This window comes from Columba livia, chromosome 2, assembly GCF_036013475.1.
Source record: "Columba livia isolate bColLiv1 breed racing homer chromosome 2, bColLiv1.pat.W.v2, whole genome shotgun sequence".
NCBI lineage: Eukaryota > Metazoa > Chordata > Aves > Columbiformes > Columbidae > Columba > Columba livia.
The window spans coordinates 17658432-17682615 of NC_088603.1; the positions used below are offsets into that span (position 1 = coordinate 17658432).

General features: G+C 38.3%; 1 protein-coding gene across 13 annotated transcripts in view; it reads left to right on the top strand.

The window, feature by feature from the left end:
* Nucleotides 1–24184, top strand: part of MPP7 (MAGUK p55 scaffold protein 7) — a 149649-nt gene that overhangs the window by 59386 nt on the left and 66079 nt on the right. The window lies entirely within an intron of this gene.

Sequence of the window (24184 nt, forward strand, 5' to 3'; positions counted from 1 at the left end):
CTGAACATACACAACTTATTTACTTTCTCATTATTTTGTTCTTCTGTGCACTTTCTCTAGAACTAATATTTATACGGTCTTCATAATTTAATGTTGGAACTGTGTTTTCTGCAGATCGCAAGAACTCTTTTTCTCTGCTAACTGTTATGTTTTATAGAAGATGGAGAGAGCAGGGTGTGTTTGTAAGGGGATTTTGGTGGCTAGTGTGTTTGCACCTGTTAAGAGAATGGTAAGAGCAATTTCCGATTTCAGGGCAGACAAAACCAGCCCCCTCAGAGCAGCTGCAGTAACCGAGAGCAGCAAGCCTGCAAAGTGGGACTGGGCTTCGGTAGACCATAGGTGGCACCTATCTCAGATCTAACAGAGTGGGTGGGTTGTGGTTTGGGGGGAAAGCACTGGAGAGTTGGAGAGATGTATGGACCACCTTGGAGTGGGTGGAATTATTGAAACTGATAGCTCATTCACTAAAACGTTGCTTTGGTACTTGAAGTCCTTAAGGTTCTTTACTGCTGAATTCCCAACCGTATTTATTTTTAAAAAGCCGTGCCTCCCTGGTAAAGGGAATAGGCTGCAGTTCGGTAAATCCATGTGGAGGTCTGAAGTGCTGTTTGCTTTGGAGATGGGAAAAATGAAGGAAAAGGCAATGTGAGTAAGCATTTACCACCTGGCCATCTGGAGGAGGAGGTGTGAGTGTGGTGGTTGGCAGCCAGCAACAATCCACAGCCAATGAAAAAGAATTGTTCTTCATGCTCTAGAGGAGAATCAAGCAAAGTTGCTTCTTACGTTATAGTTTACATCTTTCGGTCAGAGAAAGCCTGCAAAGCCCAGCCATGGCAAGGGTAAAGTGATCGCTGTTGTAATGCAGACTGTCCAAACATCGCACAGATGCAGTTCCTTGTGCTGGTCCGAAAACTTTTACTATTTCTGGCAAGGGGAGAAGGAATTTACTATAGTTGAATTCATTAATATTGATATACTAGATAATAAGTGGCAGTTATTTGTCTGTCTTTAAATCTAGCTCTTCATAGATGAAGGAAATTTTAATTTTTGTGAGGTTGTCCTAGTTCAGTGAATGTCTCTCGTAGAAAGAGGCGCAGGCCAGCCTTGCCTCGCGTCCCGTTGGCAAAACACGTGCTGCACAAAGTTTTCAGCCCTACGGAACTATGTAGCAGTACGGTGTATATGGGCAGTATTTGGATACTGAATCTGCAAAGAAATACAAAAACTGCATGAAAAAAATTTAAGGCTTTTCTTTTTCTCATTGTATGGAGAAGCAACTTGATCTCTGGTTAATTTTTGAAGCTTCTTGCTTGGGTTGTATGTATAGAGTATACATGGAGGGGTGCAAGAATTTCTGTACTCATCCAAAGCATTTGTAGGTAATGATCTAATTAATATACTGAAATATAAATTTGTCACATGCTTTCTGCTTACCTAAAGATGAAAATGATTGGAAAAATAATACTCTGTAAGAAAGCCTCTTGATGACTGACAATAGTTCGCATTTGTATTTGGAGTAATTACCACTGAAGCAATGAGTCGTTTTGCTTCCATTAAAATTATTGCATTCAAAAAAAAAGTGTAATGCAAGGTGTTATTCCTTATGAAATGCCACATAAATTTAGAGTGTTACTTTTGAAGCCAAAGTTATTTTTTTGAGACTTGCTCAATAGCCAGCAACTGAAAACTGGAAGAGATCACTCTTAGCTGGAGGCTGTCAGCTGCCTTTAAACTTAATTTCCATGGGAACAGTGATCAGATTAATCAAAATAAGGTAATTGAAGATTTATAGAAAATAGTACAGAATCTTTACTTTATTCAAGCTGATATTGTTTCCATGGAAACATGAGGGAAAAGGTAGCTAGCAGCCAGGCATTGGGCAAATGGTTGCTCTCTTGTTGGGGTTGGGGGTTCTGGTTGGGGTGTGTGTGTGTGTTGAACCCTTTGACTTGTTTTGCTTTTATTGTATATAAATGCAGTCCATCAGGCAATAACTGGGCAAAAATAAGCAAAATAAATATGGATTCCTGTTTGAAATCATAGATAAACCCCCCAACTTCCCACATATTATAACATGTAACAGGTTTACTGTTTCTTTTCTGAGTAAAGACAAAGTTGTTTTGCCATGTGTGTTCACACATCCGTATCTGTGCTTATTTGTGCCTTTAATAAAGTGAAAAAACGCACCTCCAGTTCATTGAAAAAGTGGTTAGGCGTAGCTTTGGACGGTGTAACCTTGGTTGTAAGAAAATGCATCTTGAGTTAATGCCAAATGGATGGGTTAGTGCCGTTGTGAAATATGGATCCTATGTGATGGTTCAACTAAAAGCATATAGTTGTAGCTAGTAGATAGTTAACAAGGAAACAGGCAGCTAATGGACATAGATGTTTAGTCCTGAAGTCTGTTGAATGGGTTCTCCTGTGGTAAATACTTTTTTGTATTTTTTTCATATGTTTTTATTTCATACTTTTTGATAGAAATTTAACTGGATACCTAGTGTTAATTTCTTTGTCAGGAGTTTGGACATTCGATATCTTTAGCATCTTGCAGTTTCTGCATCAGAGTTGCTCTTGTGTTTAGTAATAGGCACTTGTAGATTTTCATCTAGATTTTTATAAGGAGGTCCTGTTCCTGTCATCAACTCCTGCTTTGTTAAAAATAATAATAAGAAAATATCAATTTCCAAAGTATCAATTAATTTGTTTTGTTGGCAGTCTAGTCTCATAAAAGCTGTAGAAGTTGGGTTGATATCAGGAGTCTCTACATGTATGGTGTACCCACAGACTTCTGAAGTGAAAAATAAGGCAGATAAGCTTATTAAATCAGAGGTGTGAAGTGTTGGTCTATGACTATTACTTGAAACTTGCGAATAAATCAGTGCTTTGGAATGTGAAAAAACTTTGGTTTTGGGTTAAAATCCAGACAGAGGCATTTTTTTGGATCAGGGGTAATTGATTTAAAGTTTCTGCTGGGAAACCTCCAAAGAGTAGCAGAAATCCAGCCAAAATGTACTGGACATAAAAGAAGTAAATCAATCCTTCTAAGACAAATAATTTGTAATTTCATTGTTACCAAGGGGGCAATGTACCAGCCTGGTGACAAAACCGGTGCAGCAGTTCGAAGAGAAGTTTCAGAACCCAAATCTGTGTTCATACACAGATTTTTCTTACCTTATGGAGCTTGTACAGTATTTATTCAGCCAAAGTGATACATTTTTTGTCTGTGAAACTGAGGCCAAACAAAGGTCTCATAAGCTGCTCAGTAATAGTAGTCTGATAAATTCAAGACATCCAAGGATAATGTAATTTTAAACTGTTTTTCTACAGTGTTCTTTTCCCTTGGACCAGAAGTTCTGTGGCAGAACATGTGAGAGAGTGTTTAAAACAGTTTTTTTGTTACTGTCTTGGACTGTTTTCCTTTTAAGAACAGAAAGTCATAACTACCCAAACAAGCCTCTGCAGTGCAAAAACATTGTAAGAGTTAAGAAGGATGTGATGTGATAGCTATAAAATCTTTCTGAAGCATGGAAACTGATACAATAAGATTTAATAAAAACCTTAAAAATAAGATTTAGCAAAAATGCCTGACTGCGTTTCCTACTGGCAGGTTTTGTTACTGCTTACATTAACTGTCCTTCTTTTTGGAAATCTTGGTTGTATCCATTCTCCAGCTAATCCTCATGAAGTTAATTTGTAGTATTCAGTAATGTGTGTAATATTGCACACATCCTCACTGTCTTTCCTGCTTTGTGCGAAATGCAGGTATACACACACAGTTTTTACTCATCTTTTATTTTTCTGTGCCCCATTACTTTTCTCTATTTTTTGCTGCCTTCAGTGCCTTATTTTTAACTTTTTATTTTCAGTCATCTCCTTTTTAAAGCTTTGGAAGAAGAGCACAACATAGTACGCTGTGTGTGCACTGTTCCCTGAGGCTTACAGATAGCATCGTTTGTACAGCAGTGCTCTCTTAAGCACAGGCTTTTCTGTAATAGCTGCTTCTGTGTATCTTTGTGGAACCCAGTGCTCTCTTTGCAGGTGTGGTGATGTCCGTAGAAGTTCACTTCAAATCTAAGTTACATTAAGTTGTGAGATGCAGCGCATGAGTGCTTAACACGCCGGCGCTACCTGTGTGGTGCAGGGCACTGCACAGCAACCCGTGAGGTGCTGAAGAAATATGATTTAAAAACATGCACAGCATAAGTCTTTGTTGTCTTTGCAAGTCAAGGATGAGTAATTTACAATGGGCAATTGCTGTAACTTGACTGTGCCTTCAGTGCAATAGCAAAACCTAAATGTACAGATTGACTTCGACGCAGCATCTTCAGAATGGTGACACGGTCCATTTCTGTGCTACAGAGAGATGGTCTTGTGCTTTCTTGCTCCAGCTGAACCACTTTAAGCTACCTGTGGTGTAAAAAACTTTCCTGTTCCTGTAGCAGCAGTTTTTAAATCATTGAATTGTCTGAAGTTAGACCTGTCTTGGATTTGTTTTCAAAAGCAGTGGTGCCTCACTGGGCCATTTAGGGTTGCACATGCAGACATTATGGCCCTGTACCTTGTAGCTGTCTTCTTACCCTCCATTTTTCTTACTAAGACAGAGTTTTTCCCTCAGAGTCTCCTCCCCTGTATGTCTGCAGGCTGCTCCTATTTCATATCTACTAAATAAAAATTGAATTAATTTCTTGTCCGTTGCAGGAAGTAAGACGGTAACTGCATAAAATGAAATATTTGTGTGCCATGTTAATGTGGCCATATAAATTCCTAGGGAAAACATTACTCTCACCTAGTTTGCATGTATTTGCAAAGTTATGCTATTTCATTACGTGTGAACTAGATGAGATATATAATCTTTTATACTCCATCAGTGCTAGAGTTGGAGGGTGTTCTGAGAGCTGCCGAGTGCAGCTGAGCGCAGGACGTGAGGACTCCTCTGTCTCGGCTGCAGCAGCTGGTCAGGTGCACTCAGAGATGGATGTGGCCGCTGTGTTCCTGTTTGCAAGTCCGACCAGCAGCGATGCTGAGAGCCTGTGCCGCTAGCCCAGCTGGCCAGGAAGGTTTCCACAGGCAGAGCGGTGCTTCTACCCACGTAAGCACCAACGAACAAGCAGAGAGCCTGGTCCCATTTCTCCTCTCCAGCTGATCAGGGCTGAAGTTCACCACTGAAAACACACACACCTTCACTTTCGAGATTTATGAGCAGAACAATGTTTAGAGATTCCTCAGATGCCAGCACAGGCTCTGTGTCCAACTAAGTAGCCAAGCCTGAACCCCAGGCCCTTTGCCCAGCCACTGGTTAAGACCTTGAGCCCTTCCAGAAATGGGTCTCCTCTTACCTGCTGGCTACTCCAGCTTAAAGATTGCTAGCAAAGTACACAGGATTAAATTTGTTAGGGAGATATAAACATATTCTACTCTCATCAGTTTCTGGACTTGGATCTCACACGCACAGACTTGCAACCACCAATATATTATTGATGCAAAGGAATAAAATAATTAATTTTGATTTCTGAATTCCATTTCTTATTATCTGTTCTTTCACACACTGTACTGACTGCATCAGTACATCCCTCTTGATGCATCTGCTGGTCAGCAAGGACACATTTTTGCTTCAGAACTGTTTGTTTCAGAGAATGCTAGGCCAATGCTTGCACTTTGTGCTCTCCTCTTCAATTTTAGGTTGTTTTTCTTCTGATTTTCTTCCTGCTGCCTTTCTTGTTCACCCTGTTTCATAGATGTCTGACCTGAAGTTGTTGTTTCCAAGGGGAGATTTTGAGCCTTGGAGCCACTGACTCTCTTATGTCCCAGTGGCTCAGGTACAGTGTGGCCCTTCATGAAGAACCTGATATCTACTGAGTGGTGGGAACAGTGTGGATAAACAGACCTATTTTGTCCTTTGGAAAGTAAATACGTATTGTTTCTCTATCTCTTTCTAACATTTCTTGTTGACTTTTGCTAGAAATTGCAACCTGCGTGAGGTAAACAGCAATGGTGTCATTATTCATAAACATGACTTTGCCTCAATCATATTGAAATTTAGGCTTAAAAAGAACAGCCAGCTATAAATGCTAGTGATTATGTATGAGATAGCTTTAGTACTGCTTTACATTTAGTGGGGATATCTTATTCATAAAGTATCTTGAATTTTAATGTGTCTTACAGATTGGGTTTCATGGAAAAGAACAGGTTTTATTGAGAATCAGTGATTAAATAATCCGGTAAAGATACTACAGACATGCACAGCTTTAATCAGGATCAAACCATAAATCAGGGTGCAATTTTGGATCTCCAAGTTTCAAACATTCTAGGAAAAACGTAACCCAAGACTGTCATCATGGTAATTGACATCTGAAATACTAAGCTGGTCATACCCAAGTTTGGTGTCTTATTAAAGACCAACTACAAATCATACATAGCGCATGCCAAGCAAAAAAATATTTGTAGTTGTGTGCCTATGCTCTTTCATGTTGAAACATCCACTTTCTACCAATTTCTAACTAATTCTAACTAATAATCTGACCAAGTTTTATTATTATCTTCTCCCAAAGGGGAAACGATATTTTCCTCTTGTTGCGTGTGAGGTAACTACTGAGTAAGACTTATCATTTTCTGAGTATGTGTATTGGTCTTTTAACTTATTAGAACTGGATTATTTTATATTTCTTTTTCTACTCCTTAATGAATTTTTAATGTATGAGACACTTTTAATTCCCTCTGTGTTATGTGCATTTATTCTCCTTTTACTATTTCTATTAACACTTTCATAACCATTCTGTCATGGCTTCTCTGTGGGAATATCATGCTGGTTTTCACTTATTTCAGCTTTTCCACTCATTTTCCAAACCTTTAAGAATGTGGGTAAGAATGACTTCTCATACACTGTGGCTGATCATCCGAAGATGGATACAGTTAGAGAGTACTTCAGTTAAGTTGGATCAATATTTGTAATTTCTTGTTGTGTCAAGTGCAAATTGACATTTTTGAATGATATAAAAGAAAATGTGTTGCCTTTTGGTTTTGTTGTAACTCATCTATGGTATAAACGTATTAAAAAATTATCTGGTTAATGATACTTCTTCCTAATACTTTATTTAAATTTTTGCCTGTTTCTAGTGGTGCATATTCAAATTTTGATGTAAATGAGGCTAGGTCATGCTGGTTAATGCTTTGGTTGCATTCTACTTGGAAAAAGGCGGCTGGAGCTGGGGACAGGTCCTGGTTGAAAACTGTCCAGAAATCTCTTGGCATCCCAGTAACTGATACTTTTTCATATCACTGATCTGTGTTTTGATAGATCCTTATTTCCTGAAGAATAAAATTGCTAAACGTATCTCTGGATTATTTTTTATAACAGTGGAAGTGCCAGTCCAGCTCCCTTATCTTTGTTACTGTCGTCTCCTCTGCCGTTAGGCAATTTCTGTTGTTTTCTACCAGCTTTCCAACATTTAAAGATATGACATGGCTATAATTTTGTACACCTGTACAAATATATTTGTTTTACTCCCTCCAATATAAAAAGAAATGAATATGTTTGCTTTGATTTGGAGCTTCCTGTAAAATGAGTTTGAAAGTTTGGATGATTTAGTGCAATAGCCTGAATTGCAGTGGTCCAAAAAGGTACAGGGAAATGGCATTAAATCTCTCCCTAAATTGCTGTGCTTTTTTCCCCCCAGTATTTTGTGATTATTTTTTCATATTCCTCTTTATCCTACAACACACACTCCACTTCAGTGTTGGAGTTTCTCTGTCCTCTGCAGGGAAGGCTGAGAATTAGTTGTATTCATGAACACGATTAAATTATCTGGTTATACTTATTTGGGACATTTTAGTTGTAGCATTCTCTTCATCTTTATTTTTATTAAAATTCTTACTGCTTTATGTCTTGTTTGTTGGTATTAATGCATTTATTAGAGTCTCTTTATTTCGATTTCCATTTAATTTGAATTGTAGTCTGGCACCTGGGTGCACTGTGCAGACCTCAGGATCTTCTGCCCCTGTGTTCTGTGACTTCTGAGTACTCACTGCAAGTCTCCCACTGCTGGTTTTTATTGATCTTGATTTTCCCCCCATATCTACATATTTTATCAACATATTCTAGTTTTCTGAATTTTCACTTTTACCATTATTCCCAGAAACAAAAAGAAAACTGTCTTTTGCCAAGTGTACTAGGGAAGAGCAGATCATTCTTTACTAACCACCGTACAGTGCTTTTTAATTTTGCTGTCTGTTTTTTAAGATTTTGCAAATTCATATTTTCATATTAACTTTGGCTCTGGGGTATCACCAGAGACGCATCTTTCTCTCATTTTCCAAGTTCCCCTTGATTTGTTGTTATCTCTCTGGAAAGGTTTGCTAACTGGCAATCGCCTTTTTAGAAACAGGCAGACGTGAGTGCAAAGCAGGTCCTTGGGCGTTCTTCACTTTCATGACCCTGGCTTCATTAAAGAGCATTTAAGCAAATGCTCAATTTCACACTTGCAACTTGTTGTAATACTCTTAAGCACATACTTCATTTTGGTGAATATTTGTTTTCCGGTTTGTTTTTTAACCTGGGCTGTGAGCAGGGAGGGAGAAGGGACCAGGGATGGTTTTAGGTCACTTGCCTGTTGGCCGAGGCTGGTGGAGGTTTTGCCCACCTCAGTGTTACACTTGGGCACCCTCACGTGCCGCTGCTTTGTACTTGTGTGTCCCGCTTACGGGTGTGTATGGGGTGGGGGTGTCTACTGCCGTTAACTTCTGCTTTTGAAACTCTTCAGCATTATTAATTGGCCTGACTTGAGTCCTCACAGTTTTCAATGTAAAGCTGACTAAAAATCAGTTTCTGGATTTCATATTTGAGAAATGGGGTGAATGAGCATCATTAGTTCTTAGGATCTATTTTTAGTGGAGGTGACCTCTTTTAAATTAATTACTTTGCAAATTTCAAATTAAGTATTTAATATGTTATTTTACTAGCCTTTTGGGTTGTGATCCAGTGTTTGTGGCACTTTGATCTGGTTTTCTCAAAACTTGTATTTACAGCAGAATTCTTTTCTGATGATGGAGGCCTTTGCATTCCTTAAATAGAAGGTTTTTTGTCATCATTTGCATGCTTCAGGGTTCCTTGTTTCAAAGACTGGTAGATTTTTCTTGAGCTGTGTGATGGGAGAACAGAGCAGTCAAAAGAGAAAATAGTAATTAAGCAGTAATTGTGTTTTGCGTGTGTATGAATGCCTAAAAGTTTTTTTACTTCCTATCAATAAATTTTCATATATATGTACATGCAGCTTTCAGTGTAGGCATTTTCTTAAAATGTTATTTATAGTGCAGTAACAATTTTATTAATTAAAAAGATAGTTTGGGGTATGGTATGGTTTCTTTATTTGTTTGTTTTTACATCTGAATGGTATTAATTACTGGAATTGTGCTATATCTCAACCTACTGCACAGGATGTAGAAAAACCTGAACAGTGAACTACCTATTTCTTATATCACATAAATTGTACTGACCCCACTAGATGGTGCTAATTGATAAATGTATGTCTGTTTGTATAGCTATCTATATATCTATATATATGTACATATAATTTTAGCTCAAAGGATAGTTGTCCCTGTCTGTGTTTAAAGTTTGGGTTTTGAATGGGTTAATTCTGCACCACAGAGCTGTACAGAAATGATCTCTTTGCTCTTATTAGGAACTTGGGGAACCTGAACCGAATTTGATTTTGGACTAACTTGCATTGAGTAGAGATTGTAAGGATACCGTTCACTGTACTAAGCAGGAATAAACCAAACTCTTAATGACTTAAATTGAGCAGGCTCTGCCTGAATAGTGAAAGTGAAAAAGCAGAGGTCTATGCCAAGGTTTCTTAGTCTGTATGCAGCAAATCCTAGGAATTTTATCTGTTTTCTTTAATTAATGTTTAATCAGTGTTTCTGTAAAATCTTAGCTATGCAGAGAATGGAGTTTGCTGAAAAAAATCTGGCAATGAGAAGTTTAGTTTTCATTTACATTAGAGATGTGTTCACTTAGTGAGCAGGTTTCAGAAAATCCTTCGCTTTGGATTTATATTGTTAACAGAACAGTGGAAATCACTTACTTTCGGAAAAATGTCTGGAAATTAGGTTCTGTCTAATGACATAAAAGTAAAGAGCTTGTTTCAAATTTGTGATGACTGTTTAAAAATAGTAGTGTCAAGAGAAATGAAGGTTTCAAAGCAAATTGTTTACAAGTAAAACACACCTGTGCTCAAATGAGAACATTTTAATATTTATCTAAGGTTTTGTGTTTTCTGAAGGAATGGACAAGGCATTTATTGAGAGAAATATTAAATCTAGGTACATTTTTTTTGTTTCTAGCATCTAAATGAACTAAGGAAGCCTGTTAGCAGTTAATTGGAGTCTACCTGCTCGTCCTGCGCAGCTCTTTGGCCCATGCTGAGCAGATTTCAAAAGACAATTCTCATCCTTCAGTCCTGTCTTGCTTTAAAGCTGCTTCTTCAGCTGTATTTATTTGACAAAGCTGGACTGTACAGTTGTTCATTTAAAACATGTCCTGATAGTTTCTTTATTTGGAAAAGTGTTCTTTTAATCCATATTCTTAGCAAGTTACTTCTTTGGTCCTTTAATTTGGACTCTGGGAATAATTTAACATGAATGGGTATTAGTGTTGGCAGAGAACGTATTGTAAATTTATGTTGGAATTCACTTTATGGCTCTTTCTTTGCTAATCAATATACCAGCATAAAGCATATATATGACATAATGGGCTTTTTTTTTTAATTGCATGTCTTTAAATATTCAGGATTGCAGTTTTTCTATATGTCTCTCAGCAATAAGATGACAGTTGTTGCTGGTATATTTTGTGCTTAGAGGGACTTCAGACAAGGACAGATTCCAAAACCCAGTCGGTGAGATCTTGACATGATCTTTGTTCTTTATGTTGTAGCTGCATCCAGTCTGGTTCTTTCTTTTTCAAGTCCATGTTTAGTGGCATCGTTATTGTTATTTCTTTTAGATAATATTATGATTATGTTTTTCTGTAGTACGGAAAGCTGACTTGTCTGAGAAAAAACTTCTCGTCTCAAATTCATAAAGATCTTTAAATGTGAAGTACGAAACCCCAAATGGAGAAACACTTCTGCTATATAAAACAGTAACATTATACTTGTGCTGTTTAAAAAAAATTTGTCATAAACCTAAGGAGACTTTCACATTTCTTAAAATCTGACCAATATGAAGACTTAAAAAAATTTAATTTCTGATGGTTTAGATCAATTCTTTGGATTATTTGTTAAACATAATAATAATTCAAATTAGTTAGGCATACATATTGCATTACTTACACACAGAATGAAATGATACCTAAAAAGGAAGTATCAACAGAGTATTTAAGTGTGAAAAAATAGAAGATTTCCTTAAAGAAAGAAAGAAAAAACAAGTTTATTGTTGGAATGTGGGATTGAAATACTGTAGACATGTATATATTTTTCTAATGAATTTTAATTCATTCGAGTCTTGAATTAAATAAGTTTTTCCTCAAGTCTTCTATTTAGAAACGTTGTAAAAACATCAGCTGTTTGCACGTTGCAGTAGGGATTATTTCCATCTGTATTTAATTACAACTGTGCAACTTTACTGAGTGCTCTTTCTCATGGCTGAAGGGCTTCAGTGTGAATTGCAATTCCTTTCTTGCTTGTATCAAGTATTCTTTAGATAAAAGTATATTTTAAAAGTAACTTAAACACATTTCCTGATATAATTGTCAAATAAATATTGTGATTGTTTATAAGTATTTCGCTATTAGTAGTTGGAATAAGAAAAAACTTAAATTTACAATATTTTTTTTCTGTTAGATATCATTTTAATAGCATTGGTTTGAAAATGAAGTACATTTTGTGTCCGTGATTGGTTCTTGTCTTTTAGAGATGAGGAAACTGATGCATTTAGTTCCTTTGGTGATGTGCTCTGAAATCACAGAATCATAAATAGTTTGAGTTGGAAGGGACCTGCAGAGGTCAGCTAGTCCAACCCCCCTGAAAAAACCTTCGGATAAAAGATGATGTCATAATCCAGAGTATTATTAGAATTTTAAATTACAGCCTTTATGTGTGACTTCAACAGTTTTGTTGTAGGTGTGATCACTTTTGTATGTCCACAGTACTGCACAGTGTATTTCTGTGTTTCATTTAAATCTGAAAGCTTCCTTCAAAAAGTGTGTTTGTTGAAGTAATAATACTGGGGGCGGGTGGGCAAAGGTTGCCACTGAATGGGAATGTATAGACAGAAGAGTGAGGAGCCATAAACTGGGAAGAGAGGTCTGAAACCTGGAAACCTGAGTTCTGTATTGCTCCTCTAAAATTTTTCCTCAAACTTTTACCAAATTTAAGATGTTTTATATAGGTGTGTGCTTTTGCAAGAAAATAATTGCTATACTTTGATTTGAGCAAGTTCAGACTGGTACTTGATGGGTTTATTGCTCAGATTTTGTTTTCCTTGAAAATGCATTTGAGAAGGGTAGGGATCTTTCCGCATCCGTGGGCCCAGTTGGAAGACTCGTTGTTTCAAAGGAGAATAAGTTTGATGTTCTGTTCTTTCTGTTCAAGGACTTCATGTCCTCAGCTCACACAAGAGAGTGTCTTCATTCGAATTTGGAATTGTTCTGATGCTTCTTCCTTTGGAAATGGGGTTAAAAGTACAGAAAAACAATGTTGAAAATACTGTGTACAGTAGCCATGTGGGCTGTTTGGCTCTAAAGGGTCAGTGAGATTTATTTTGGAGCAAGTGCAACTTGTTTGGCTTTGGTCTGAACTTCCTCTGTCTGCCTAGGGACCCTCTTCCTATAAGCAAACTCATCAAAACCTTTTCTTATTACTGAAAAAAAGTGTATTTGAATGAAGTCTGTGAAATCTCAAATAATAGCAGCTCTATTTTATTGTATAAGGAACAATGAATTCAAAGTGAAAAGTGTTTCTTACAGAAAAATAAACATTTTAAGAAACTGCAAGGAATAACTGGGTTTGTAGCCAGTATTTAATCTGTTTTGCTTAACATTGCAAAAATAAAATAGCTAATACATTAGTCTTATTACCATATGCTTTCATATTCATTCAGACCAGCATTTTCTTATTCTTGAGTCCTTTCTCTTATGATATAGGCTAAATAAAATAAACCTCAGAGGTATTAAGATATAATTTAAAGATAAAAGTTTTTAAAAATGAAGGAAGAAAAAAAAGGGCAGCATCTCACAAGGTAAGCCATAAAGGGGTTAGCATCACAAATAAGCATGTTAGAGTACTCTGGAAGTGGGAATGAATAAGGAAGTGAACATTTCATGCATTTTCTATTTTAATCTTTAACTTCCTATTGGCTTTAGGATCCTATTTGCATAATAATTACCAACTGTAGGAAAACCAGAAGGCAAGCTGTGGATTATCAGTAGTTAAGGAAAAAATGTATTGATCATATGCAGATTGCAGGTAAGGCCACTAATAAAATAGAGTGTAGAAATTTCAGAGGAGAGCGGTTAGAATGATGACAACAACACATGAGCCATGGGAGAAGAGCAGAAGAGTTGGGGTTTAACTTAATGATGATGGGAGGAATAGCTAAGTTTTCATGTTGAAGAGGCCATCACAGAGTGAATAATTGTTCTCCGGGATGGGCTGGGCAGTCAGGAAATCAGTTCGCAGCAAGGTCGAGCCCAGTGCCAGGCTGCTGCTCCCGCGGCTGCAGGGTCTCCCAGCGGGCCGGGCCGGTCAGAAGGGTCTCACTTGCAGGCGCTGCCCCAAACCTTTGCTCTGGTGAGCAGGGGTTGGATTCCGCATGTTGCAGGGACACCCGGCTCCTGGGGGTGCCCTGCGCATCCTGGGCTCTGCCCGCACCCCCGGGGAGCTGCTTGCCAGGGGCTGATGGCAGAACACAGTTTGATGAGCAAGCCTTACCCAGAGTGTTTGGTACCATTTTACATCTACAGAACTGGTCTGGTGTTACTTGTCTGTGGGCAGCCATTGTGCATATGGCCTCTGTCGTTTTCCCAGATTGTTCTGTTCAGTTTCTATATGTGCCTACAGAGAGGTTATGTTTTTCAAATTTCCACATTAACCAAAAGCTTCAGGATACATCTGTTCCTTTCTTCCTGATGAAAGCGTCTGGTCTTCATCAGCTGCCCCAACAAGTTCTACAGCACCCAGTGAATTTAAATATGTGGAACACTTTTTTCAAGGTACTTACCTGGTCTTGCTTTTAGCCACGCGTTAAGCAAGGAAATGCTACTTTTCCATTTTACAAATAGAGAATGGATGGACTGTCATTCAGGGAGGTGGTGGTGAGGCGGTAAGTTGGTCACTCACCATGTAATATTAGGCTCATACCCTAGAACCTTTGCTTTGAAATGACTGCGTCTGGACTAAATGTTACTGCTGAACTTCCGTGCCGCTAATCCCACACTTAACTGCACTCACACCTCTCCATTCTTATCTGTACTTGTCTGTTCTCAAAATGGGTAATAAAAACAACTTCACCGGTCCTCCCTGTCAGCTGTATTTTTTTCTGCATTTAAATCTTACTGAGAGGCGAACGACTGCTTGCTTACAGTGTGCTCTCCAGATTAGGAAAACCGATTCTCTGGTGCTATAGCTGTTGCTCCAAAATGTTCCCAATGAATTAATTTTTTTAAACCTAATTTTAGTGGCTCAGTTTGCTTTTAAGCTAAGGAGAAGGTGTGGTATATAGGCATAACGGAGGCATTTGTTAATTTTCTTTCAAATTCTTTGGTGACAGTAGCATGAAGACAGGAAATTCTGAAATTAAAAATATTATAAGACATAGATCTAAGACAGATCTGCAGGCATACCCCACTGCTCATGAAGGATGAGTTTCTTAAAAGTGTGACTAGCTAGTTACTTAACAGATAATGAAGTGCTTTTTCCAATAAAAAAGCAATGTGACAGGGAGGTGCAATTTAAGTACACAGAGACAATGTATATGGCACAGAGATGTAAGAGCAGGATCACCAGGTTCATCAACTACTCGCGTAATGTCTGTCTTCGTTTTCTTAATACAGAAAGAATAGAAAAGATGCTTTTTTACAACAACAGTAACAAAAAATAAATTAAGAGATGGGCCCTTACAGGCCTGAGACTTTGATTAGATCTCTTTAAGACAAAATCAAATCTGGCAATGTCCTGGTGACCTTGGCAGACTCAACTCAGAACTGCTTCATCTGTGAGACGGCCTCGCACAAACCCCTGGGTGCAGCTGTTCTTCCTGAAGCATTTTCGGTCATGATCATCTGCTTCGTGTGCCCCGTGCTCATCAGAGCTGATCAAGGATGAAGGGCAGACAAATGAGGTAATGAGGCACAGTGCTAAATGATTGAGGAGGAAACGATGAAACCACAGATTAAAAAAAAATCCATGGAGAACAGAGTTTTAATGTAGAACTTCCTGCAATGTGCACAGGCATTTTTTTTTCCTATCTTGCAATTTCTAACTAGACGATAAAAACTGGTTATTTAGCTGGAATAACTAATAACTTACACAACCTGAATTTTTAGCAAGGATCTCTTCATCCTTAACAAAATCAATACATCATTTGTTTATTTCAGGTTGAGAAAAGCTGCTTTCTTGTCCCATGAGGTTGCTTTCTTTCATTTCTGGCATACTGTGCTTCTTTTATTGGCTTTAACAATCTAATTCATAATAATCATATGATATTTGCCGTCAGCGTTAACTGGGCGCATGTGCCATGACAACTCTGTCACACAGATAAGCACTTCACAGCCAAGTCCTTGCTGAGTCAAAATTCCAGCAGCAAGTGCTTGTTTAGCGTGTGAGTCGGAGCTGTGGCCTCTCCAGGCAATGCGGCTGATTTGCATTGATAGCACCCGATTTAAAGTAATACTGCTCCAATAACCTTGTTATCTGTAGATAACACACTATTGTATACCTTTTTACAAAACATAACCTGACAAGAAAAATGCCCTTAAATATGTTCTAATATAACTCTATTACCACATTTTGTAACTTAGAAAATTACTGTAATTGAGCATACAGTTCTGAAAATTTATTTCTGAAATTGCAATGCAATTAGAAATTTCTGGAGTTCTGTTTTGAATGTAGGTCATTCTGAGTGTTGGGTAAAGGACACTTTTTAAGTCACCCAGCACAATCCTGGACTCTTAGGGACCTTATCTTTAAGGGCTGAACAGATGCTAGTGTAGATTTAAACTGAACAAATGGAAGAAATTTTTTACTATGGTGAGGCCCTGGCTCAGCCTGCCCAGAGAAGCTGTGGATGCCCCGTCTCTGGGAGTGTTCAAGGCCAGGCTGGATGGGGCTTTGAGCAACTTGGTCTAGTGAGAGATGTCCCTGCCCGTGGCAAGAGAGCTTGGGACCAGATGATCTCTAGAGGTCCCATCCAACCCAAACCATTCTGTGATTCTATGCCGGTTTGCATTCTTTTAACACAACTGCAAAGATTTTACTAGAGCACCTAGGCCTCAGTATTTGTTGGCTCTTTTCAAATAATGGACTTCAAGTGCACATATGACCTGGAAAAGAGAGAGTGTGTTGGTGATTTCTTTTGTCTCATGTTCTGGTGTAGCACAAAAATGAACTCCACAGAAATCACATCCATGTTTTGCAACTTTGGACCTTGATAAGGGGCTTCTTTATATTCCCTGTAGTGTTAACATGAGTAGGGTTTAACCTTCAATGGATAACATGTTTCAAGCTGGCAGAAATGAAATCCTATCAAATTCACTTTTGAGCCTCATGTAATTCCTATGAATGAGTTGCTCAGGTAAAGGCTAAATGAGCTAGGTACCAAGTTTTATCAGAGCTAGAAACACCTTTCTCAAACTGTATTAACGTCTCTAGCTAAATAGTCTGTGGTTTTGGGTTTCCATCAAAGAATTTAGAAGCCTTGTTGGTTACTCCCTTGTTCTCGCTGTCTGCGGGGGTGGACACAAGTGATATAAAAGGGGTTACCTCTGGCTGACCAAGGCCCATCCAATCCCCCAGGGACGGCTGCTTTGGATAAACACGGAATATCTCTGGTCAGCTGTCCCTGCTGTGTCTCCTCCCAGGCCCTTTGCCACCCCCTGGCCTGTGCCCTGTGAGAACAGCGGAGGCCTCGGGCTGCACCAGCACCGCTCAGCAGTAGCTAAAGCACTGCAGGGCCATCAGATGTGGGATGCTGTGAGCAAAACGAACCCCTCCCAGCCTGTTACAACAGTTTATACCAGGCAGTCTGCAGGCTTTCTGGTTTGGAGGGGTGTTTGTTTGGTTGGTTTGTTTGTTTTGGCTTTGGATTTTGGGGGTTTTATGTGTGTGTACTTTTGTTGTTTTTTGTTTGTTTGTTTAAAGTGATTTCATGCTATAGTGATAAAGAAGCTTATTATTATTTTGCTATAGTGCAAATTTTTAGTTCTTTAGTGAAGGTCGTCTAACATAGTTGTCTGAGTGACTTCTGACTACCCACTTTTAACTGTCTAAGCAGAAATATTTCCATGCCATTAACCTGCTTTTGAATTCTTGTGAACTTAATGCTTCTGCTTTTTGGAACAAGGGCTTGAAGAGAATTGCTCATGTGTTGTGATGAAACATTTGCTGTGGAAAATTGGGCCAGAATCGAGGTATCTGAATATCTGTTTCTATTAATATGTCTATAGAGCCTTGCTTTGATATTCGTAACATTCTCTCAAAAGCCTTTCTGCACTGTGCAATCACTTAATTTATATTTGAGACAATTTAAGCTTGCTTTAGGGAATGAAATTCTCTTTGCAAACTTTGTGTAGTTAGCTACGATTTATGCATTTTTATTGTTTCTCTTTTCTAAAATACATAATGCTAAATTCTTAGCAATATTCTGTGCCTCTAACTGCAATTCAAGTCAATTGGCTTGAATATAATGTGATTTAAAGGTTGCACATGTTCCGAGAAAGCCAGTTTTAAAGATGTTGCATTGGGTATTTGAAATGAGTTGGCATTTGATTTGCTGCTCAGTTTTCCTACGCCTCGTGTCCATCATGCCGTATTACTGCAGAGTTGTTCATATAGTTAAGTTCATTAGTGTGCCCAAGCTGCAGTGATAAATTCTATAGGAAGGTCTGGGAACAAATAAGGAGCTTTGCATTCAGTCAGCTTTCTGTGCTGTGTGAATAGGCTTACAGACACCCACTAAATGATGAAAATAAAGAAAAAAACCCAGCTAATGTTTCTGGTTTCTTTCATCTCGTACAGTAGGCTTCTGGGAGGAGAAAGGGAGGGAATTAAACAATCTTTTAATTATAATTCTACATCAAGTGAAATATGCATACTCTTTCAGCATAGATGATGGTACGCAATTATAGTTTGTGAATGTTTTTATGGTTATTTTCGTTTGTTTCATTGTAGCCCATCATTTCTTTTTTTGCTTCCATGTACTTTGTTTTCCCTTGACTGAAAGTTGTTGGTCAGTTTAGACAGTGAGCTCACTGTCTAAATCCCAGAGTTCAGGTAGTGATCACTATTAGTGATCAAAAGAAAACCCTAATTCTCATCTTGAAATCTCTCTGTCTAAGTGTTGGGACTATTCATAAATGTGTTCTTTGCAGTCATGAGTGCCTTGGAATGATTTCTCTTGCTCAAGATATTGCAGATGCAGGACACAAATTGCAGATGAAGCCAAAATTAGCACTTACTGACTCACCAGTTTCTCTGTTACTTTCTTTTCCCATTCTCTTAATCTGTTGTGGCTTCTTACTGTGAACATGGTCCTCTTTGTAGTAGCATCTCCCTGGTTTGTGATGCCACTAGTGCAGTAAAAGACTTTTTTGCAAATGGTGCGTGAACCTGAAAATTTGGTGGACAATTAACAGCTTCTCCATATAAGAGAGTCTTTCATTATGCATCTGTGCAAGTGACTAAGCCAGTAAATACAGAAGCTGCATGACTCTTGTCAGGGCTTTGATTTCAGACACTTGTTGTCGATATATGATGAAAAATACAATGAAGAGAGCAGTTAGGGGAAATGTTCTGCCTGTTGTTATGGACTTTCTACAATAATGTACTTGAAGCCTGTCTTCCAGACATGTCTTGGTGTTTTGTATGTGTGTTTATATTGGCATTCTAATTCAGATCAGGAGTGCGTTTTTTAGAGCAGTTTTCCATCTACTCGACTTGTGCTGCTTTGGTTTGCATCAGCATGAGGTGGATTCCTTTCTGCTGAAACAGAACAAGGAGACCAGCTGCTAATGGGTATTCAGCAGATGAGACGAGACTAGTCCAGAGTGAAACCTCAGAAACGCACATGGTGCGGTGATTGGGCCCTCGGTGCCGACTGTTATGTTGCATTAAAAAAGGATGGTGTTGCATGTTTTCATGCATGCACATAATTAGCCAAATTTTGCAGATACCTTATCTCCATACTGAGAGATACCTCATCCAGTGAAATTGTAGTCAAGTAACGAAATGTTTCTGTAACTCATAAAAGGATATAAGCCACTGATGTTTCTCGAAAGGTGACGCCCTCTGAGAATTACCATCTGCCTTAGAATGATGGTCAGTACAAACTTCTCCCTGGATCCCCTTCAGTGCGTACTGCCAGGATCGTGTCATTGCCATAAAATAGCTCTTATCCAAAGGCGTTGATGCAGTTGGTGACACCCTTGTGTGGTTGGCAGAATATTTTCACAAATGTGTGTGATGTTTCTTCTGTTTTATGTGCTAGTATGACTGACTGATGTTGATACAGTAGTTTGGGCGTTATAAGTGTTTGCATATATATTCTTATATACACTTATTCTTTATCTGTGCCAATTGTTCTGTCAAAAATACTGTGTCGCATGTGAACTTTCAGGCACCTTATTTCTCCCCTGCTCTTATTACTAGAAGCTTTGTTTTGATATGAGTCCTTTCTGCATTTTACTGCCTCTTGTTCTCTCCACCAGCAATGATTTTTGCATATGCTTTTCAAACAAAACCTGTGGGCTCTAAAGCTTCACAGTCTTATTGTCGGGTTTACTTTTCTTTGCTAGTTCTTTCTAAACTTTAGATTGATCAATCCATGCAACAAGTAAAATAATCTGGAGGAAGGGAGGTAAACATTCTTTTAACCTATTCTGTGTGTAAAATTTATGTGTAATGCTTACTCAAACAGTTGAGAGGTGTATGGTCATTGCGTATGTACCCTCAGAGTGGAGTATCCATGTCAATATAAGCATATGGGCAGCAAGGTAGCTCCAGGCAACTTAAATGTGTTGTCAATAATCTCTGTTTAGAGAGTACAACAAAGAAAACAGAAGAAAGGAAGCTGAAAAACTATTTTTGAGGTGGAAAAGAGGAGAGGAAGCGAGGACAGAAAGACCAAGCTGATGTAATTATATAGCAGGGATAGGAACGAAGAAGATTGTGAAAACTGATAGATTAAAGTCTTACTATTTTGTTTACATCTCAGATTATTTCCCATAAGTAGGCTTCTGTCTCTGTTTTGGAAGTTTGCATTCATGGGAAACTTTTTTCAAAGCAGGTACAGGGAACTCTACTTCCAATTTGCTCACACTTTCAGTCTCTCCTTCAAAATATTCTGTTCCTGTGCATGAAGCTGTAGGTACATCAAGCAGTTAAAGAGTATATTTCTTCAAGTTCAGAAAAAGGAGGTAACGCATCTGAGATATTGCTTTTCTTGGGTGGCATTATGTTATGAGGGAAGTAGTCCATTGTGGAGCTCTGTTCTAAATTTTCCAGAAACTTTGTAGGTGAAGAACTTTCTAAGAGATTGCTAATAAATCTTGGACTGTAATACCAATACAAGCTACCCTTTCTGAAGCCAGGTGTGTAGTTCATAGGTGTGTAGTATTGTTCCGCAGAGCCTTTCAGAAAAGTCCTACACACAACTCTGTACCAGAGTCCGCAACATACTAATAAAATTATTCCTGTATTAAGGGATGTTCCTGTATTTGGAAACTGATATTACTCTGTATACACACCCTCTCCCCTGTTGTTTTCAGCCATATAATATTGGAACTGTACTTGAAAATTAAGAAATCTGAAAGGAGAAATTAAGCTTATTTTGTAGAATTCTTTGCTTAAGATTTTTGTTCTCTGTGGGTTTTGGAATAGTCTGGGCTGGGGACACTGCAGAAAACATATCTTTGCTATACTTTATAGAAAACTTAATTCAATCTCTCTGGGAAATTCCAGAAACAATTTCCCTTGCTTACCAATGTGCCAAAAATTGTATAAATTTGCAAATGATTATTTTTCCCTCCTGGGGCATATCTTCACAGTAGATTGTTAGTTTTCACAGAACCTCATAAGTCTTCCCAAAGTACCCTGCAGTGAAAAGAATAGGTAAAATCAAAAACCAAATCCCCAGCAACTTAGTCATCTGTTCAGCAGAACAGCTTTATATGTTTTATTTACAATACATAACTCTTGCTTTAAGAGACTTGGTCTCATCTGTGAAGAGATTGTGAAGAGATTTTCAGGGTTCAAACTTTATGCTTAAATGGCAGAAGAACTTAAAACAGATGTCCCATATTTTCTATTTTTTAAGCATGATACAGTCGTATATTCTCCATACATTCCACACATTTCTACTAGAGAGAAAGCAATAGTATTAAGGTTACTGGACATCAGTATAGCCATGGAATATAAGATAAATTTGCCTTTTGTATTAGATAAAATTGTCTAGAATGAAGCTCAAACAAATGGCTGCAAATATGAAATGCTTTAACTTGAATAGGTAAATGTTCTATTTTCTACTATTTTGAATCCATTTTCATACTTATCTCAAAGTGTTTCACAATGGTTTTAATTTCTGTTACAGTTTAATTTCATTTTTGACAACAGGTCCCCAGAGAGTGGGGAAGGGCAAGTGTTGTGCCTGTCTTCAAAAAAGGCCAAAAATACACTGTGGGGTCTAGAGGCCAATCAGCATTATTGTGATCCATGGGGAAAATTACAGACCAAAACATCTTGGAAGGCGTTTTTAAACACATGGAGGGAAGAAGTTGCCTGAAAATGCATTTTTGCCTTACTGAAATTTTTGCTTTGTCGGTTGAATTGCACCAAATCTCCTGTCTTACTGCATTCAGGAAGCTGTTATATATAAGCACTGCATACATCAAGAATACATTAGTTTCCCAGGAGTTAGAGGTAGGTGGTTATGTAGGAGAGCAGGAGGAAGGACCATTTTTATGAGGCATATGATAATTTTATACTGATATGAAGGGTAATCCTTGTGTGTTGCATTGATTGCAGCTTTGTGCACACACCAGTGCTCTTTTACTTTTCTTAGGTAAATCCTTTAAGTTACAAAGAGACGGAAGATAGATATTGTCATATAAAGATCTGATTAAAAAGATGCAGCTAACAAGGCAAAATACTAACTATTAAATAAAATCAGATATTTTTGGAAGAAAACACCATAATTGCATTTTGAATGGAAGTATGCTGTGGCCGCAATGTCTGTTACCATAGAACATGTAATATTTATCCTGAGAGTCAGTCATCGTGTAGGTACAGTGAATTAATAGAACTTCCAACATGATGTAGCAAAAGGTAATATCTACAGCTGTCTAGTAAGAGTTAAATTTTCCTGCTTACTTGATTAGCTTCTGATTAGATTTGGTTAGGTGGTTACTCTCTACAGCTCCTCCATAATAAAATAAAATCTTAATAATTTTCCTTCAATGCTTAACTGGATTCCAGTGTCCACTGTTAGGAGGAGAAAAATTTGTTTTCAACCATTTGCTCGTTATAGGCAGAGCGAATAAATGGTTAAAATTAAACAGTACCTTGTCTTAAAACCATATTTGTTGCATGAATTTACATTATTATTATTATGATTACCAGTAAAGAAACCTGCAGGTTTCCCAGGATGAAACCAGCTTCATCAGCCGAGGCACTTCTGTTTTCTTTGAGAGGCATAGGGTAGCACAGGCATGTGCTTTTAGCCTCAGAGCTGACGGAAGCTCAGCCTGGATAAAATCAAGATGTTGGACGAAGCAATCAAAAAAATGGTGGATTTGAGACTTTTTGATTTATTATGCCTTTTAGTTATACAAGTTCGCAGTCTAAGTACATCACAAATTTCTGCTAAATTCAGGGAGCTGCAGCTCCTTGTATTGTTTAGTTTCTGTGCTTTGTGAGCTAGAAATATGAAATTGTCCAGTCACTTATACTTTTTGTGACATCCAACATGGATTAGTCTTACTTTGCTGAGTAAACAGTGTCTACATAAGTTATGTAAAATTCAGACTTGTGTTCTGGAGTTAATAGCACTTAGCATTTAGTTTCCAGATGAGGTACAAATGCTTGCTGTACAGAACAAATAGTTTTACAACTTAGCAACTGTGATGTCTTCAGGCTTGGCCTTGATGTTTCAGAACTTTGTTATCCTTTAACCAATGAAGTACAGAAATAATCTTGTTAAGATTACAGAAATGGTGAAGGAGTCACCCAAGACCTAGATCTTGCTCTGGCACGTTGCATTAGTAGAGTATCGTCTGGCTGTTACTTCAAGGAACCTGTTGTCTAAATGAGTAAAAACATGCGTACAGAGGAAGGGTTATGAAGCACAGCAGAAGACAGGAAAAGTGTCCTAGACATGGCATTATCTTGTGATGGGCGTAGTTGTGAGGAGTTCAGTTTAAATTCAGAAGACAGGTCCACGGGGGAGGTGAGGGGAGTCGTGGGCAGGGGGTGCTGCTGGGGGGGCGGGCAGAGAAAAGCAAATGTGGCAGAGGGGCGAAGGCCGGAGGGAAAGTCAGAAATAATCCAGTCAGCGTCAGCTCCAAACACTGTCTGTGTGCAAAGACCACTGCCTTCATTGCTCTTTAAAGCTGTCCTGTGGCCCCCCAGCAGCACGCTAGGCAGGGGTGGGGTATCATTGGGATTCCCCAAAGACAAAAGGGGCTCCCAGCCGAGCTCTGCACCCCATGGCCTGTGCCAGACCTCGTCTTCCCCTCCTTGCCAAGCACACAAGTCCCTGATTTAGCTCCTTCTGCAACTCCTCCAACCATCTGGAGCCCATGCCTCCTTGGGAGCAGCTCAGCTACAGCAGAAATCTAAGAATGTGGGGTGTGTTTGCATCAGTTCAGACTATTGTCTTCTTGTTAAAAATTTTAATTAATATTTGTACATCTGTGTATCTTCAGGAAAGAAATGTAAATAAAATTGAATATTTAATACAGGACCTGATGTCGTTCTGAAATAAC